Below are 20,177 nucleotides of genomic sequence, written 5' to 3'. Positions count from 1 at the left end.
TTAATCAACGAGTTGGAGCAATATTTTATAAAACGACGAAAAGAACAAGGCATAATGCAAGGGCTGGATCACCAGCTTCGAACAAGAAAATTTAAACATATAGCATGTTTAACTCGTTCCACACGAAGTTTTAAGAAGTCTAATTTCAAGAATTTTAATCTTTATAAAAAATTTAAAAGAGATTCGGGTTTTAAAAGTTATTTGGAAGAACCAGATTTTCGTCGAGCCTTAATCAAAAGCTCTAGCCGTATTCAAAGGCGTAAAATGGTTATTTGGGGACCGTCTCAAGAAAATCCCCATTCCCCTCTTTTTTTTGGAAAAAACGGAAGATTTCCCTTTTCCTATATCTGACCTACTGAAACTTTTTTTTATATTAGAAATTGGTCAGGCAAAAAGTCAGAATTCGAGATTTTAAATAAACAATTCCAAATAAAAAAAACGACCAGGAAGACGCAATAGAATTCTGGGAGAACATTCCATATGCAAATCAAGAAGTGTTCTGTAACTAGCTCAATCAATTTTTAGAATATATATTAAATTACCCTTATTGATAATAGCTAAGAATATTGGACGTATTTTATTGCGACAATCTCCGGAATGGTACGAGGATTTCCAAGATTGGAATAGAGAAATTTATCTAAAGTGTAGCTATGATGGTCTTCAATTTTTCAAAACAGAATTTCGTAAAATTGGTTCAGCGAAGGTTTTCAGATCAAAATCCTATATCCTTTTCGTTTGAAACCTTGGCACAAATCTAAGCTACGACTCTCTGATAGAGATCAAAAGAAACAAGATGATTTTGATTCTTGTTTTTTAACAGTTTTTGGAATGGAAACTGAATATCCTTTTGGTGCTCCGCGAAAAACACCTTACTTTTTGAACCAATTTTGAAAGATATAGACTATAAAGTCAAAATAAGAAAATTTAATTTTAGAGTTCGAAGAGCTTTAAAAAAATAAAAAAAAAGAAGAAAACGCATTTTAGTTTTTAAAACAAATACTAAAAGAACTTTTAAAAGGAAAGAAAATTCCATTATTTATACCGCGAGAAAAATACAAATCAAATGAAACTGAAATAGAAAAGGATTCTATAATAAGCAATCCGAGAATTCATGAATCACTTAGTCAAAATCGACCTATAGGTTTCACAAATTATTCACAGGCAGAAGAAGAAATGAAACATAGAATTGAAAAAAGAAACACAATCATAAATCAAATAGAAATAAAGAAAAAAAATAAAAAGAATAATGGAAAATCACTGCCAAAAATTTGGAAAATATTCAAAATAAAAAATATTAAATTAATAGTTCAGTTTTTCTTTGAAAAGATATACATACATATCTTTCTATGTATCATTAATATGCGCAGAATCGCTCTACAACTTTTTATAGAATCAACAAAAAAAATTATTAAGAAATACATTGACAATAACGAAACAAATCAAGAAAAGAAAAAATAAATAAATAAAATGGACTTTATTTCGACTATCAATATAAAAAAGGCTTTTGATAATCTTAGAAATAGTAAGGGGAAGTCACATATTTTTTTTGATTTATCTTGTCACAAAAATATGTATTTTTAAAATTATCACAAACCCAGGTTATTAACTTCAATAAGTTAAGATCTATTCTTCAGTATAATGGACCGTCTTTTTTTTCTTAAGAATGAAATAAAGGATTTTTTTGGAAGACAAGGGATATTTGATTCCGAAGTAACACATAATAAACCTTGGTTTATCCCAAGCAACTTACTTCTTTTTAATTTGAATATAAATCCAAATTTTAGTGAAAATCAAAATATATAGGGAAGGCAAGAGGAGGGTGAGGATTTTTTAAATTTTAGCCCATCCAATTCAAAACAATATTTTGAATTAAAGAATCAAAACAATATTGAAGAATCTTTTTTAGAATCAATTGAAAACTAAACATATTATTTAAAGGAGATTTTCCTTTGCAATTAAAATGGACTAGATGTTTGAATCAATTGAATCAAAAAATGATGAATAATATCCAGATATACGGTCTACTGGTTAGCCTCATAAATGTAAGAAATATTACTATATCCTATATTCAAAGGAAAGAAATGAATCTGGATATAATGAGGAGACGTTTAAATCTTACACAATTAACTAAAAAGGGAATTTTGATTATGGAACCTGCCCGTCTATCTATAAAAAATGATGGACAGTTTTTTGTGTATCAAATCATAGGTATTTCATTGGTTCATAAAAGTAAGCACCAAAGTAATCAAAGATACCGAAACCCCCAAAATGTTGCTAAGAATCATTTTGATGAATCCATTCCAAGATATAAAAGAAAAACTCTAAATAGCGACAAAAATAATTCTAATTTGCTTGTTCCTGGAAAAATTCTATCGTCTAGACGTCGTAGAGAATTGAGAATTCTAATTTCTTTCAATTTAAAGAATCAAAATAATGTGCATAGAAATCAATTATTTTGCAAGGAGAACAAGATAAAAAAACTGGAGTCAATTTTGGATGAAAGTGAAAATTTTGACATAAAAAAAATAAAATAAATTAAATTAAAGTTCTTTTTTTTCCTAATTATCGATTAGAGGATTTAGCTTGTATGAATCGCTATTGGTTTGACACCAATAACGGGAGCCGCTTGAGTATGTTAAGGATATATATGTATCCATAATTGAAAATTTTGAGTGTCCTATATATTCTGTTGTTCTGTCAATCATATTTTTTCATTTTTTCTGCTGTCCGTGATCTGTAAATATCCATGTTGTATGCAAGTAACCCGATGCACACATGTACTGTCCAACATCCCAGTTTAGGATAAATAATAAGGAAATTGAGTATCAATTAAAGCTATAAATAAATAAAAAGATAAACTCTTTGGTATCATCTTTTTGTATCACTAGGCAAATGAACTCAAAAATAGGTTAATGTTAATTGATAAAATGAATAAAAAGAAATTATGATTGTTGTGTATACTACATTAAAATTTATGACTTTACTATTACTAATCAATAAAATCAATATCTGTAAAAAGGGGAGTATCAAATTATTTTATAGTAAAAAATTCATCTAATTCAATTCTTTTGAAAGAACCAGAAGAAAACAAAGTAAACAGAGGATCTGTTGAATTTAAAGTAGTAAGTTTCACCAATAAGATACGGAGACTTACTTCACATTTGGAATTACACAAAAAAGACTATTTATCTCAGAGAGGCCTGCGGAAAATTTTGAGAAAACGTCAACGGTTGCTGGCTTATTTGTCAAAACAAAATAGAGCGTGTTATAAAGAATTAATAGGGCGGTTGGATATTCGAGAGAGAAAAACTCGTTAATTTGAATTCTTCGCTTAAAGTTTGATGAACTTCTTTTCGCTTTCAGCAATTCATGGAAGAATGAATCAGGAAAAACCAATGACTGTACCATCTACAAGAAAATACCTCATGATAGTAAATATGGGACCTCACCACCCATCAATGCATGGTGTTCTTCGACTCATTGTTACTCTAGATGGTGAAAATGTTATTGACTGTGAACCAATATTGGGTTATTTACACAGAGGTATGGAAAAAATTGCGGAAAATCGAACAATTATACAATATTTGCCTTATGTAACACGTTGGGATTATTTAGCTACTATGTTCACAGAAGCAATAACTGTAAATGCGCCAGATCAATTAGGCAATATTAAAGTCCCTAAAAGGGCCAGTTATATCAGAGTCATTATGTTGGAGTTAAGTCGTATAGCTTCGCATTTGTTATGGCTTGGCCCTTTTATGGCAGATTTTGGGGCACAAACTCCTTTCTTCAATATTTTTCACGAAAGAGAATTGATATATGACCTATTCGAAGCTGCCACCGGCATGCGAATGATGCACAATTATTTTCGTATTGGTGGAGTCGCTGCTGATTTACCTCATGGCTGGATAGATAAATGTTTGGATTTTTGCGATTATATTTTAACAGGAATTGCTGAATATCAAAAGCTTATTACACGGAATCCCATTTTTTTAACGGGTTGAAGGAGTGGGCATTATTGGTGGAGAGGAAGCAATCAATTGTGGTTTGTCGGGACCAATGCTACGAGCATCCGGAATAAAATGGGATTTTCGTAAAGTTGATCATTATGAGTGTTATGATGAATTTGATTGGGAAGTCCAATGGTAAAAAGAGGGGGATTCATTAGCTCGTTATTTAGTACGAATCAGTGAAATGACAGAATCCATCAAAATTATTCAACAGGCCCTAGAAGGAATTCCGGGAGGGCCATATGAAAAATTAGAAATCCGCCGTTTTGATAGAGTAAAAGATACTGTATGGAATGAGTTTGACTATCGATTCATTAGTAAAACACCTTCTCCGACTTTTGAATTGTCGAAGCAAGAACTTTATGCGAGAGTTGAAGCACCAAAGGGAGAATTGGGAATTTTTTTGATAGGAGATAAGGGTGTTTTTCCTTGGCGATATAAAATTCGGCCGCAGGGGTTTATTAATTTACAAATTCTTCCTCAGTTAGTTAAAAGAATGAAATTGGCTGATATTATGACGATACTAGGTAGTATAGATATCATTATGTGAGAAGTTGATCGTTAAAATGATAATTGATACAACAGAATTACAAGCTATCAATTCTTTTTCTAGATTGGAATCCTTAAAAGAAGTCTATGGGATCATATGGGTGCTTATCCCTATTTTTACTCATGTATTAGGAATTACAATAGGTGTACTAGTAATTGTTTGGTTAGAGAGAGAGATATCCGCAGGTATACAACAACGTATTGGTCCTGAATGCGCGGGACCTTTAGGAATTCTTCAATCTCTAGCAGATGGTACCAAATTACTTTTCAAAGAGAATCTTCTTCCATCTAGAGAAGATACTCGTTTATTTAGTATTGGACCATCTATAGCAGTCATATCAATTTTATTAAGTTATTTAGTAATTCCTTTCGGTTATCACCTTGTTCTAGCCGATCTCAGTATTGGTGTTTTTTTATGGATTGCTATTTCAAGTATTGCTCCCGTCGGCCTTCTTATGTCAGGATATGGCTCAAATAATAAATATTCTTTTTTAGGTGGTCTACAGGCTGCTGCTCAATCAATTAGTTATGAAATACCATTAACTCTATGTGTGTTATCAATATCTCTACGTGTGATTCGTTAAGACATAAATTTCCCGCTATTTCTTTTCTTTCTAGGAAGGAAGTGTCATGAGTTGAATATATCTTTTCGTTTTTTTATTCATTATTCGGGGGTTGATGAAGGAAACCAGAAGGTTATATGAGTGAAAGAAACGGCTTATAAATTTGCAGTAAAAGATTGAATCTCATTTCCTATGTACAAAAGTGAAGAAATGTTAATATAAGTATTAGAGACTTTTTACCCCAAGATTGATTGATTAGTCATCATGACTTGAAGCGAGTTCAAAAGATCAACTTTATGAGGTTTTTACTCTCTATTACCATATGTATTACCCGAACGTAGATTGATAAAAATGAATGGATAGCTAGGAACACTAAGGTACACAAAGGATTCGTAATAGAGATTACGTAATTGTATTTCTGTGTATAAAAAGAATTAGGGGCTTAAAATTGGTAGAAATGATCAAGGAGTACTTCCCAGATTCCGATCCAGAGTATACTTCTATTCACCGATTAAGTAAATAAGGAATATTGGATTTTAATAATCCATATTAAATGGTGTTGACCGATAATAATCCCTATTCGTTTTATCGCCACTGGTGGTCCCAAATTCAAAAAAGTTGGCCCCCAATGGTCCCCCGTTAAAAATGACTTAATGGCGTTATAGTTTTTTCTGAATTTCAAACCAATGTTTTAGGACTTTTGATCGTTAGGAGGATACGAGTCGATTAGTGTAAAACTTAGTTTGATATAGTGCTTCAAAATGACGATACAATGCTTCAATCGGGTGTTTGAACTTACAATTAACCAAAATTAAGTCGTTTGGATCATTGTTTCGAGCTAAGTTTTACACCAATCGATTCGTATCCTCCTAACGATCAAAAGCCCTAAAACATTGGTTTGAAATTCAGAAAAAACTATAACGCCGTTAAGTCATTTTTAACGGAGGACCATTGGGGCCAACTTTTTTGAATTTGGGACCACGAGTGGCGATAAAACGAATAGGGATTATTATCGGCCAACACCATTTAATAGGGATTATTAAAATCCAATATTCCAGTAAATGACTATCAAGAACGAAGTAATCCTTTAACTTTGTTTAAGGTCCCCTGTTTTTGAGAAAGGAGAATAGGAACGAAAAAAAACAAAGAAATAGAAAGACTGAATGAAATTGCACTAGAAAAAAAAAGATTTTTTCTTTCTCTATATAGAGATATAATTCTTGTCATGATTCGCGAACTAATCCAACGTCTAATTGGATAATTGGATTTCGTATTCGAACATATCAAGAAATATTTTATTCAAGGATTAAGTTATTACTCAACAAAGAAGAATTTAAATTATTAAAAGATAAGATGAATTCAGAAGCAATATATATAGCAGATAGAATTTCAGTGTCTAATGAGACCCTACAATGGATTTAATTTTATATCTATCTATCTATCTATCCTACAAACATATCAAGAAAAAGAATAATGGACGGGTCCTTAGATTTATTTGTGACCTTTGAGGAGCCGTATGAGATGAAAATCTCATGTACGGTTTTGCAATAGGGATGGGAACAGTGATGTTATCATCTACTATGATTATCTAACAGTTCAAGTACAGTTGATATAGTTGAAGCGCAGTCAAAATATAGTTTTTGGGGAAAGAATTTGTGGCGTCAACCTATAGGGTTTCTAGTTTTTCTAATTTCTTCCCTAGCCGAGTGTGAACAATTACCTTTTGATTTACCGGAAGCAGAAGAAGAGTTAGTAGCAGGTTATCAAACCGAATATTCCGGTATCAAATTTGGTTTATTTTATGTTGCTTCATATTTAAATCTACTAGTTTCTTCATTATTTGTAACAGTTCTTTACTTGGGGGGTTGGAATCTTTCTGTTCCGTACATATATGTTCCTGATCTTTTTGATATTACTAAAAGGGGTAGAGTTTTTGGAACAATAATTAGTATCTTTATTACATTAGCTAAAACTTATTTGTTCTTGTTAATTCCTATCGCAACAAGATGGACTCTACCGCGGCTGAGAATGAATCAATTATTAAATCTTGGATGGAAATTTCTTTTACCTATTTCTCTAGGTAATCTATTATTAACAACTGTTTCCCAAGAGAAAGAAACAAGTATCTTATTTTTTTATAGATATTCACGATATGTTTCCTATGGTAACTGAGTTCATGAATTATAGCCAACAAACAGTACGAGCCGCAAGGTATATTGGTCAAGGTTTCATGATTACCTTATCACACGCCAATCGTTTACCTGTAACTATTCAATACCCCTACGAAAAATTGATCACATCCGAGCGTTTCCGCGGCCGAATCCACTTTGAATTTGATAAATGCATTGCTTGTGAAGTATGTGTTCGTGTATGTCCTATAGATCTGCCCGTTGTTGAAGTGTAAATAGGTATAATCCATGTAATAGTAGAAACTATCAAAATGAAGATAATAACTATAAGTATACAAAAAAAAGAACCCTTTTTTTGTAATGCCTATGATTTCCGCTCACAGATCCTGCTTGGACAAAACGGAAGACATTGTCAACAAATAAAAGAACGTCTAGTTCATTAACATCTCAGAAATATTCCGCCATAGTTAGGGCAGTCAAACCAACTCTCATACGAGCTCCCGGTGGTTCATTCATTTGACCGTAAACTAGAGCTACTTTTGATTCTGCAATATTTTGTTCATTAATTACTCCAGATTCTTTCATTTCCATGTAAAGATCATTTCCTTCAGGAGTCCGTTCACCGACTCCTCCAAATACAGATACGCCTCCGTGAGCTTTGGAAATATTGTTAATCAATTCCATAATGAGTACTGTTTTACCCACGCCAGCTCCCCCGAATAGTCCGATTTTTCCTCCACGACGATAAGGGGCTAAAAGATCTACTACTTTAATTCCGGTTTCAAAAATAGATAGTTTTGTATCTAACTGTATAAAGGCAGGCGCAGATCTATGAATAGGGAATGTTGTGCTATTATCTACAGGACCTAAATTATCAATAGGCTCCCCAAACACATTGAAAATTTGTCCGAGAGTCGCTCCACCGAGCGGAACACTTAGCGGAGCTCCCGTATCAATTATGTCCATTCCTCTCGTTAGACCGTCTGTAGCACTCATAGCTACGGCTCTAACTCGATTGTTTCCTAATAATTGATGTACCTCACAAGTCACCTTAATTGGTTGACCAACAGTATCTTGACCCTTAACTACCAGAGCATTATAAATATTAGGCATTTTGCCTGGAGGAAAAGCTACATCTAGTACCAGACCAATTATTTGGGCTATACGCCCCAGGTTCTTTTTGTCAAGCGTGGCAACCCCAGAACTAGAAGTTATAGGATTCATTCTCATAATATAATAATAAAGTAAAATGATCTAATTTTTTTGCAAAAATGAATTATCGCATTAAAAATAAATGTACGATGACAAGTTGATCGGTTAATTCAATAAGAAATGGGAGTTAGCACACGATTTTGTTAGTACCATCCAACCGAATCCAATTAAATTGTTTACTTATTCAATTTCAATGAGTGAATTTTCAAGTTCAACCAACCCATTTTCAAAATATCAAGTAGATGAATAAGATTGTTGAGAAAATCTTTCATTTGTCTATCATTATAGACAATCCCATCTATATTTTCTATGGACTTAAAACCTGAACTCTATTTATAATTCAGTATTTCTATATCATCGGCTCTTCTTATTTATTCTTATTTATAATGATTTACGTCTAGCCTGTTGTTCTATTTTTTTTAATCTTTTCGTAAAAGATAAAAAAAGATTTCAACAAAAAGCGCTTATACAACTATGAATAACAAAGCTCAAATCTACTTACATTTGCGGTAACATTCTAATTCATTTCATGAATTATTAGAAACTCACTTATCAGATTCACATTTTACCTTATCCTTAGTTTATAGCCCTAAACTCATAATGGCGATAAATAGATTATTTGAAATTCAATAATTTTCAATTGAGTGAGACATTATTTTACATCGACAAACAACAAGTAAAGGAAGAAAGAAATTATTTAGCACCTTTTTCCAATACTTATTGAAAGTGCATTGCTGTGTCAAAAGAAGGATAACTATACTGATTCGGTATACTCTAAAGACGCCCTCGGTACAATATTGACGATCTCACAAATATCTTTTTCCATTGAATTTACAGTTACTGATCCAATCTTTTACGGAATCGACCCCCATTTGACTGTACAAGAATATGTGGAGCTCAGCATGTATGGAAGCACGGGAGAACGTTCTTTTTCTGATATTATTACCAGTATTTGCTACTGGGTCATTCATAGCATTACTATACCTTCCCTATTCATTGCGGGTTGGTTATTCGTCAGCATAGCTTACGATGTGTTTGGAAGCCCTCGGCCAAACGAGTATTTCACAGAGAACCGACAAGGAATTCCATTAATCACCGGCCGTTTTGATTCTTTGGAACAACTCGATGAATTTAGTAGATCTTTTTAGGAGGCCTCAATGACCATAGATCGAATCTATCCAATTTTTACAGTGCGATGGTTGGCTGTTCACAGCCTAGCTGTACCTATCGTTTCTCTTTTGGGGTCAATATCAGCAATGCAGTTCATACAACGATAAACCTAATCCGAATTATAGAGCTACGACACAATCAAACCCAAATGAACAAAATGTTGAATTGAATCTGTAACATCCTACTTTTGATTATAATAATAAAATAAATGTCGTTTATTTTATATCGTGTCGGTTATCGGTTTAGATAATAAACTGTACATGGTTGGGCTTGGACTTTAGAAGATAGAATAAAAGATGGAATGGGCCTTAGGTCTATGGGCTTAAGGGAGTATAAATACCCCTTAAACCCTATTCCTTTCCATTTTATCCATCTCAATACCATAGCCTACACCTTGGAAAAACACACACAAACACTATCCTATAACCCGAACCAAGATCCGAAGGCGAAAATCCGAGTTTGTTGGTGCTGGAACATCGTGACGGACCAAAACAACATCAAGGAGCAGCTCGTGTTTGTAGTTCGACTCGTTTAAGGTACGTTTATAATCGAGAATCGTTTATTTAGGTTCGGATTCATCTAGGAAATCTTAGATTTGTATTCATATGGTAAAAACGAATCCACAAAGCAAATCCTACTGAATTTCATCAACATTTGATAGGTTAATCGATGGTAAATAGGTCGTAGATATAAATGCTTAAATCGGACCTTTATAAACCTAGTATTTGAAAGGTTTGGTGGTTGGGGTTTGTTGGCGCTGGAATTCCGAGTTCATTGATACCCAAATCGGGATGTTTCGTTAAGATTTGAGGGTTTAATTGCAGATCTGGTTTAGGTTGACTGTGGGTGTTCTTGACGATTTTGACTTTGACCCCATGAGTCAAAGTCTGGATAAGATTGTACAATTCGTTAAGATATGGTAGCGAATTGATTATCCCAGTTTGTTACGATCAGATAACGAATTAGTTAACCAATTCGCTATGACCAAGCAACGAATCAGTTCACCCATTCATTATGCCTAAATAGCGAACCAGACAGCGAAACAGATAACGAACCAGGTGATTCGTTACTCGCTAATTCGTTAAGAATAAGGTAACGAATCAGGGCTTGTTCAGATAACGAATTGGAGTGACGAATCAGATGTTGATCAGACGACGAATCAGTTAACGAACTAGATTGTGATTTAATTAATTGGCTAACGAATTAGTATTAATTCGTTATGGCGAAGAGATAGCGAATTAAATAATACATTAAAATCCTAATGGAAAAATGTGTTAAGACAACTCGACCCCAGCCAGGAGCTCTGCCCCTTGGACCCTGCTAGGAGCTGCCGCCCCTAGACCCCGTTGCCAGGGGCGCTGCCCCCGGACCCTCGTTCGTTGAGGGTTATAATTAGACTAGAGACGCGATATGGGTAGTGATAGATAATTGATACATGTAACTGTTATACAGTTAGTCGTGCCCAGCTCAAGAAAGGAATAACTATAAACGGCGAACGTAACCGCATTCAGGTGAGTTTCTAGCCCCATTTCCTTGTTATGTTTTCGGGGCTGTGTGCATACTCGATGTGATAGTTAATACACTTACCTTAAATGGTAAGTGTGTGCCATGTACAATTTATATGTTATGTATGTGTATCTTAAATGTGAATGAAAGCTTGTCGGTACGTAAACGTTCTTCGGATATTGCACGTGCTAACAAGGGATGTATGTTTATGATAGATGAATGTGTATGATAGATATATGTATGAATGAATGTGTATAAAAAAGTAAAGAATGTTATATATGTTACGAGTATGTAAAGACAGAATGTACGAAGATGAAGAAGTAAGGGATCAGACCCTAATAATATCTGAGATGGAGAAGAAAGGGATTAGACCCTAATAATATCTGAGATAGAGAAGTAAAGAGGGATAGACCCTAATAATATCTGAGATAGACAAGAAAAGGATCAGACCCTAATAATATCCGCGATAGACAAATGAAAAAGAGGGATCAGACCCTAATAATATCTGAGATAGAAAGGAAGGGATTAGACCCTAATAATATCTGAGATAGAATGGACAGTAAATATATAGTATGAAAGTAATGTATGTATGTATGTATGTATGTATGAAGTTATGTAATGAAAGTAAAATAGTAACGTAATTATTATGTGTCTTCGGATGCATAATGGAAGGTAAGTGTACGAATTGTATGTTATGTGATTAACTGGAACTCACTCAGCGTAGCTGAGTTTTAGTATGCACGCAGGTTAACAGAGTGAGACAGCTGGTTTGAGATGGACACATGGCAGGTTTGAAGAGGCTGGCATCTGAAGATGGTCATGATGTTTTGAATTTTATAATTTATGTTATGTTTTAAAAGACAAATTATGGATAATTGTAATGAATGGTTGATGTTTTATATTATTCCGCGAAAGTTTCAATTAACTCTGATATTTAGAACTGTGTTTATGAGTAAATCCAACACCAAATGTAGGGAACCGGTAACGGGGCCTTACAAGTTGGTATCAGAGCAACGTTCGAGAGATTTAAGCATCCTATAAGCTTAGACTTGAATAGAGAATGGGATTAAAGTAAGAAAAGAAAGAAGATGCCAATTCGTGATAGCCATGTGTCACTCAAGCAAGCTCAGTAACGGTAAAGTGTATGATTAATTATGTATGTAAATGTTAGCTTAATTGCTAAAGAAAGAATATGTTAATGCTAGGGATAGGATTAAATTGATTGTTCGATTGGTTAACTGTTTAGAGTAGAACCAGCACAAATAGACTCATAAGAGGATGTGAATAGGACATGGAAAGTAACGTGATCAGCTAATCATAGCTGGCCACTGTTATTACCTGTTAGGCTTACTATCCTTGTACTAAATAGTTCCTTGAGTGATGACGTTTGTGTTTTCCTTTCCAGAATACAATGGCTGGATCTAGGGCAGTTGTTGGAGCAGGAGGCCGCACTGGACGTAATGGCAGACCTCATCGTGTCCAACAACCTTCGGTAGAAACAACTTCCAACACCGAAGAAGAAGGAAGCGTAGCTGGAGGAAACCTTAACAAAAATGAAGAGGTTCAGCTAGATCCCTTAATCCAAGCAGCCATTGTCCAAGCAGTAGCCACGGCTGTGAAGAACTTGAACCCAGAGAGGTCCGCTGGAGACCGTGAAAGAACTACTGAAGGAGCGGGAGGAGGTGGTAGGAAAGATGAAGAAGAAAGAGAGGCCTCGAGTGAGGTTAAGTCTGTGAAAGTTGATGAGAGGAAGAGGGGCCGAGGTGGTTGCAACTATAAGTCCTTTAAGGTTTGTGACCCGCCGAAGTTGACTGGTTTGGGAGACGCAATCGCTACTCTTCAATGGATAACTGCCATGGATAAAATTATCTGAAACAGTGAGTGCCATCCCGACCAAGCTGTCGGTTATGCCACCCAATCGTTTGAGGAGGAGGCAATGTATTGGTGGGAAAGTGTGGAGCAGAGGAAGACCCAGGATGAGATTAAGGCCCTAAGGTGGGAGGATCTGAAAGAGCTGGTGATGAAGAGGTTCTGTGCTGACGCCGAGGTTGAGAGGGCGGAGATGATGTTCCTGAACTTGAAAGCCGGAACGATGACACATCGTGAGTATACCACCGAGTTCAACTGAATGTCTAGGTTGGTACCCGATATGGTTAACACTGAGGCTAAGAGGATAAAGTGTTATGTGAGGGGATTGCCACAGAAAGTCCGCACGCTAGTCAGGACAAGTAAACCGGCTACCTTTGACTCTGTTGTCGAGCTCGCAGAGATGGTTTATGCAGACCTGGCTGCGGATGATATTATGGTGGAAGAAGAGAAGAAAGATAAGAAGTGGGTCAATGTCAAACGACCCGGTACTCAGTTGTGGAACTCCAAAGAAAAGAAGTAGAAGGTGTGGGAGAAGAGGTCGTGTAAGACCTGCGGAAAGATGCACGCTGGTGAGTGCAAGTGGGGTAAAGGATCTGATGTTTTTCATAAGTGTGGTAAGGCTCACGGAGGAGAGTGCAGGCTTGGGTCGAATGTGTGTTATAAGTGTGGGAAGGTGGGAGATTATGCTACCGATTGTACTGCAAAACCCGCATGCTACATGTGCGGTAAGCCGGGCCATTTTTCCAAGGAATACACCGATGGTGGAGCTGGAGGGAGTGGAAAGAATGATGCTGATCAGACCAGGTCGAGGACCAGAGCCTACATGTTAACCCAGGAACAAGCCAAGCAGATTCCAGATGTTGTCACAGGTACGTTTTTAGTAAACGGTATTTCCGCTTCAGTATTATTCGATTCAGGTGCGAACAAAAGTTTCATAGGCACACCATTTAGTACATTAGCTAAAATGAAATGTTGCCGAGTGCCTGAAACTTTTATAGTAGAAACCGCTAGTGACACCTCGGTTAAAATAATGAGAATGGTTAAGAACTGTAAGATAGAGTTAGAGGGGCATGAGTTCCCTGTTACCTTGTATGTTATGACCTTAGGAGGGTTCGATGTGGTTTTGAGAATGGATTGGTTGTCTGAGTACGAAGCTCAGATAGTGTGTAAGAGTAGGATAATAAGGTTAAAGTCCTTGGATGGTAGTGTGGTGACGGTTTATGGTGATAAGGAGAGTTCTGGGCTTAATGTCATTTCGATGATAAAAGCCGAGAGTTTGTTAAGGCAAGGATGCGGTGCCTACCTGGCGTATGTTGTCAACACTATGGCCGAGACAAAAGAAATGAAAGATGTTCCTATTGTGCGCGACTACCCAGAAGTATTCCCAGAGGATCTTCCGGGGTTGCCACCGGAGCGAGAGATAGAATTCCAGATAGATTTAGTACAAGGAGCCCAACCCGTCGCGAAAGCGCCTTACCGTCTAGCACCGTCTGAGATGAAAGAATTGATGTCCCAACTGCAGGAACTCCTCGACAAGGGTTTTATTAGACCAAGTGTTTCCCCGTGGGGCGCACCAGTGTTATTCGTGAAGAAGAAGGATGGAAGTATGAGAATGTGCATAGACTATCGCGAGTTGAATAAGCTTACGGTAAAGAATAGATACCCTTTACCAAGGATTGATGATCTGTTTGACCAATTGCAAGGTTCAAGTTGGTTCTCACGAATAGATCTCAGATCAGGCTATCATCAGCTGAAAGTAAAAGAGGCAGGCATCCCTAAAACAGCGTTTAGGACGCGTTATGGACACTACGAGTTCCTCGTTATGTCATTCGGTCTAACGAATGCTCCCGCAACATTTATGGAAATGATGAATAGGGTGTGTCGGCCAATGTTGGATAAATCACTTATTGTCTTCATCGAAGATATATTGATTTATTCAAAGAGCGGGTTTGATCATGCTGAGCACCTGAAAGAGGTATTGGAGACTCTTAAGAAAGATAAGTTGTATGCTAAGTTTTCGAAATGCGCGTTCTGGTTGCGAGAAGTGCAATTTCTAGGTCACATGATTAATCCTGAAGGGATTACCGTTGACCCAGCTAAGATTGAAGTGATAACAAATTGGAAGACTCCACATAATCCGACTGATATACGAAGTTTCCTAGGGTTAGCTGGCTACTATAGGAGATTCATCGAAGGTTTCTTCAAGATAGCCGCGCCATTGACCGGTACGACCTTTCGATAGTATTCAGTTGGGGTAAGTTTCAAGAAGAAGCTTTTCAGGAGTAAAAGAAGAGACTCACACAAGCTCCAATCCTTGCTTTACCCGATGGTGACGAGGACTTGGTTGTTTGTACAGATGCTTCGCATCGTGAGTTAGGTTGCGTGTTGATGCAACGAGGAAAGGTGATAGCTTACGCGTCTAGACAGTTGAAATTCCATGAGAGTACTTATCCGACGCATGATTTAGAGCTTGCAGCAGTAGTACATGCTCTCAAGATATGGAGACATTATCTGTATGGTACTAAGTGTACCATTTACACAGATCATAAGAGTTTAAAGTACTTCTTCGAGCAGAAGGAATTGAACATGAGACAGAGGAGGTGGTTGGAGTTGATTAAGGATTACGACTGCGACATTAAGTATTATCCTGGTAATGCTAATGTGGTCGTCGACGCGCTAAGTCGTAAGAACGAGGAAGTCATTGCAACAGTGAAGTCATACTAGTTGATTATGAATTCAAGTCTGTTTGATGAAATTATCAAAGTACAGTCTGAAGTGTTGGTAGATGAAGGGCTAGTGAAGAAAGAAAGGATTTTCGGTCAGAAGGACGAGTTGATGGAAAACACTCATGGTGTTAAGACTAGGTTTGACCGTATGTGGATACCACGCCATGGAGATCTCACAGGTCGAATCTTAGATGAGGCTCATAAGTCAAGATATTCGATTCATCCAGGAGATACGAAGATGTACCAAGATTTGAAAAGAGATTACTAGTGGCCAAGCATGAAGAATGATGTAGTAGATTATGTTAGTAAGTGCCTAACTTGCTTGCAAGTCAAGGCAGAGCACCAGAAACCTTATGGAAAGATGCAGCCTCTAGAGATATCAGAATGGAAATGGGAACACATCACCATGGATTTCATAACTAAGCTACCTCGTACAACTAAGCATCATGATACCATCTGGGTGATAGTGGACCGTTTGACCAAAAATGCTCACTTTCTGCCCATACGAGAGGCCATCTCGTCAGAAACGTTAGCAAATTTGTTCATAAAAGAGGTTGTGGCCAAGCATGGCGTGCCGTTATCGATCGTGTCCGATAGAGATACCCGATTTACTTCGAGGTTTTGGAAGAAGTTCCATGAAGCCATGGAAACGAGATTGAACATCAGTACGGCGTATCATCCTCAAACCTATGGGCAGTCTGAAAGGACGATCCAAACCCTTGAGGATATGCTATGTGCTTGTGTTTTAGACTTTGGAGGAAGTTGGGATGATCATCTGCATCTGGCAGAGTTCTCCTATAACAACAGCTACCATTCAAGTATCGGTATGCCACCGTTTGAGATGCTCTACGGTAGACGATGTAGGACCCCGGTGTGTTGGGGAGAGATTGGCCAGAAAGAGATGGGAAGCCTAGAAGTTGTGCAAGAAACGTCTTTGAAGTTCGATCAGATCAAGGCAAGAATGAAAGCTGCTCAAGACAGACAGAAGTCGTATGCTGATAAGCGACGACGACCGATTGAGTTTAACGTTGGTGACAATGTGATGCTTAAGGTCTTGCCTTGGAAAGGAATTATCCGTTTTAGGAAGAGGGGGAAGTTGAGTCCGAGGTACATTGGACCATTTAAGATTATAGATCGTGTAGGTGAAGTGGCTTATAAGCTGGATTTGCCAGAACAGTTAGAAGGAATTCATTCAACCATCCATGTTTCTCATCTGAGGAAATATCTGGCGGATGACACGGCTCATGTGCCCTTGATGGACATTGAGATTGATGAACAGTTGAATTACATCGAGCAACCGATCGAGATAGTTGACCGCAAGGAGAAGCAACTTCGTCACAAGGTTATACCTTTAGTGAAAGTGATATGGAAGCATCGCAAGGGTTCAGATGCTACTTGGGAAGCTGAGGATGAGATGCACAAGTTTTACCCGAATTTGTTTATGTAATAGTTAGGTTTCGGGGACGAAACCTCTTTAAGGAGGGAAGAATTGTAACATCCTACTTTTGATTATAATAATAAAATAAATGTCGTTTATTTTATATCATGTCGGTTATCGGTTTAGATAATAAAATGTACATGGTTGGGCTTGGACTTTAGAAGATAGAATAAAAGATGGAATGGGCCTTAGGTCCGTGGGCTTAAGGGAGTATAAATACCCCTTCAACCCTAATCCTTTCCATTATATCCATCTCTACACCATAGCCTACACCTTGGAAAAACACACACAAACACTATCCTATAACCTGAACCAAGATCCGAAGGCGAAAATCTGAGCTTGTTGGTGTTGGAACGTCGTGACGGACCAAAACAACATCAAGGAGCATTTCGTGTTCGTAGTTTGACTCGTTTAAGGTACGTTAATAATCGAGAATCGTTTATTTAGGTTCGGATTTATCTAGGAAATTTTAGATCTGTATACATATGGTAAAAACGAATCCAACAAAGCAAATCCTACTAAATTTCATCAACATTTGATAGGTTAATCGATGGTAAATAAGTCGTAGATATATATGTTTAAATCGGACCTTTAAAAACGTAGTATTTGAAAGGTTTGGTGGTTGGGGTTTGTTGGCGCTGGAATTCCGAGTTCATTGATACCCAAATCTGGATGTTTCGTTAAGATTTGAGGGTTTAATTACAGATCTAGTTTAGGTTGACTGTGGGTGTTCTTGACGATTTTGACTTTGACCCCATGAGTCAAAGTCTGGATAAGATTGTACAATTCGTTAAGATATGGTATCGAATTGATTATCCCAGTTTGTTATGATCAGATAAAGAATTAGTTCACCAATTCGCTTTGACCAAAGAACGAATCAGTTCACCCATTCGTTATGCCTAAATAGCGAACAAGACAGCGAACCAGGTAATTCGTTACTCGCTAATTCGTTAAGAATAAGGTAATGAATCAGGGCTTCTTCAGATAACGAATTGGAGTGACGAATCAGATGTTGATCAGAAGACGAATCAGTTAACGAACTAGATTGTGATGTACGGAATTGGCTAACGAATTAGGTTTAATTCGTTATGGCGAAGAGATAGTGAATTAAATAATAAATTAAAATCCTAATGGAAAAATGTGTTAAGACAGCTCGACCCAAGCCAGGGGCTCTTCCCCTTGGACACCGCTAGGGGCTGCCGCCCCTAGACCCCGCTGCCAGGGGCGCTGCCCCCGGACCCCCGTCCGTTGAGGGTTATAATTAGACTATAGACGCGATACGGGTAGTGATAGATAATTGATACGTGTAATTGTTATACAGTTAGTCGTGCACAGCTCAAGAAAGGAATAACTATAAACGGCGAACGTAACCGCATTCAGGTGAGTTTCTAGCCCGATTTCCTTGTTATGTTTTCGGGGCTGTGTGCATACTTGATGTGATAGTTAATACACTTACCTTAAATGGTAAGTGTGTGCCATGTACAATTTATATGTTATGTATGTGTATCTTAAATGTGAATGAAAGCTTGTCGGTACGTAAACGATCTTCGGATATTGCACGTGCTAACAAGGGATGTATGTTTATGATAGATGGATGTGTATGATAGATATATGTATGAATGAATGTGTATGAAAGAGTAAAGAATGTTATGTATGTTATGAGTACGTAAAGACATAATGTAAGAAGATGAAGTAGTAAGGGATCAGACACTAATAATATTTGAGATAGTGAAGAAAGGGATCGGACCCTAATAATATCTGAGATAGAGAAGTAAAGAGGGATCGGACCCTAATAATATCAGATATTAAGATAACGAATTGGAGTGACAAATCAGATGTTGATCAGACGACGAATCAGTTAACGAACTAGATTGTGATGTAACGAATTGGCAAACGAATTAGGCTTAATTCGTTATGGCGAAGAGATAGGGAATTAAATAATAAATTAAAATACTAATGGAAAAATGTGTTAAGACAGCTCTACCCCAGCCAGGGGCTCTTCCCCTTGGACCCTGCTAGGGGCTGCTGCCCCTAGACCCCGCTGCCAGGGGCGCTGCCCCCGGACCCCTGTTCGTTGAGGGTTATAATTAGAACAGAAACGTGATATGGCTAGTGATAGATAATTAATACGAGTAAGTGTTATACAGTTAGTCGCGCACAGCTAAAGAAGGGAATAACAATTAACAGCGAACGTAACCGCATTCAGGTGAGTTTCTAGCCCCATTTCCTTGTTATGTTTTTGGGGCTGTGTGCATACTCGATGTGATAGTTAATACACTTACCTTAAATGGTAATTGAGTGCCATGTACGATTTATATGTTATGTATGTGTATCTTAAATGTAAATGAAAGCTTGTCGGTACGTAAACGATCTTCGGATATTGCACGTGCTAAAAAGGGAGGTATGTTTATGATAGATGGATGTGTATGATAGATATATGTATGAATGAATGTGTATGAAAGAGTAAAGAATGTTATGTGTGTTACGAGTACGTAAAGACATAATGTACGAAGATGAAGAAGTAAGGGATCAGACCCTAATAATATTTGAGATAGAGAAGAAAGGGATCGGACCCTAATAGTATCTGAGATAGAGAAGTAAAGAGGGATCAGACCCTAATAATATCAGATGTTAAGATAATGATTTGGAGTGACGAATCAGATGTTGATCAGCGACGAATCAGTTAACGAACTAGATTGTGATGTAACGAATTGGCTAACGAATTAGGCTTAATTCGTTATGGCGAAGAGATAGCGAATGAAATAATAAACTAAAATCCTAATGGAAAAATGTGTTAAGACAGCACGACCCCAGCCAGGGGCTCTGCCCCTTGGACCCTGCTAGGGGCTGCCGCCCCTAGACCCCGCTGCCAGGGGCGCTGCCCCCGGACCCCCGTTCGTTGAGGGTTATAATTAGAATAGAAACGTGATATGGCTAGTGATATATAATTAATACGAGTAATTGTAAAGCAGTTAGTCGCGCACAGCTAATGAAGGAAATAACTA

At 37.1% G+C, this 20,177-nt stretch overlaps 1 pseudogene; it reads left to right on the top strand.

Moving 5' to 3' along the window:
* The first annotated feature begins 54 nt into the window (after positions 1-54).
* Positions 55-3,004, top strand: LOC143625229 (protein TIC 214 pseudogene; annotated as a pseudogene).
* Positions 3,005-20,177: the final 17,173 nt, after the last annotated feature.

The sequence above is a fragment of the Bidens hawaiensis genome, unplaced genomic scaffold (assembly GCF_021521415.1).
Source record: "Bidens hawaiensis isolate Kalapana, Puna unplaced genomic scaffold, B.hawaiensis_p1.1 tig00004021_1, whole genome shotgun sequence".
Taxonomy (NCBI): Eukaryota; Viridiplantae; Streptophyta; class Magnoliopsida; order Asterales; family Asteraceae; genus Bidens; species Bidens hawaiensis.
This window is presented reverse-complemented; position numbering and strand designations above follow the sequence as displayed.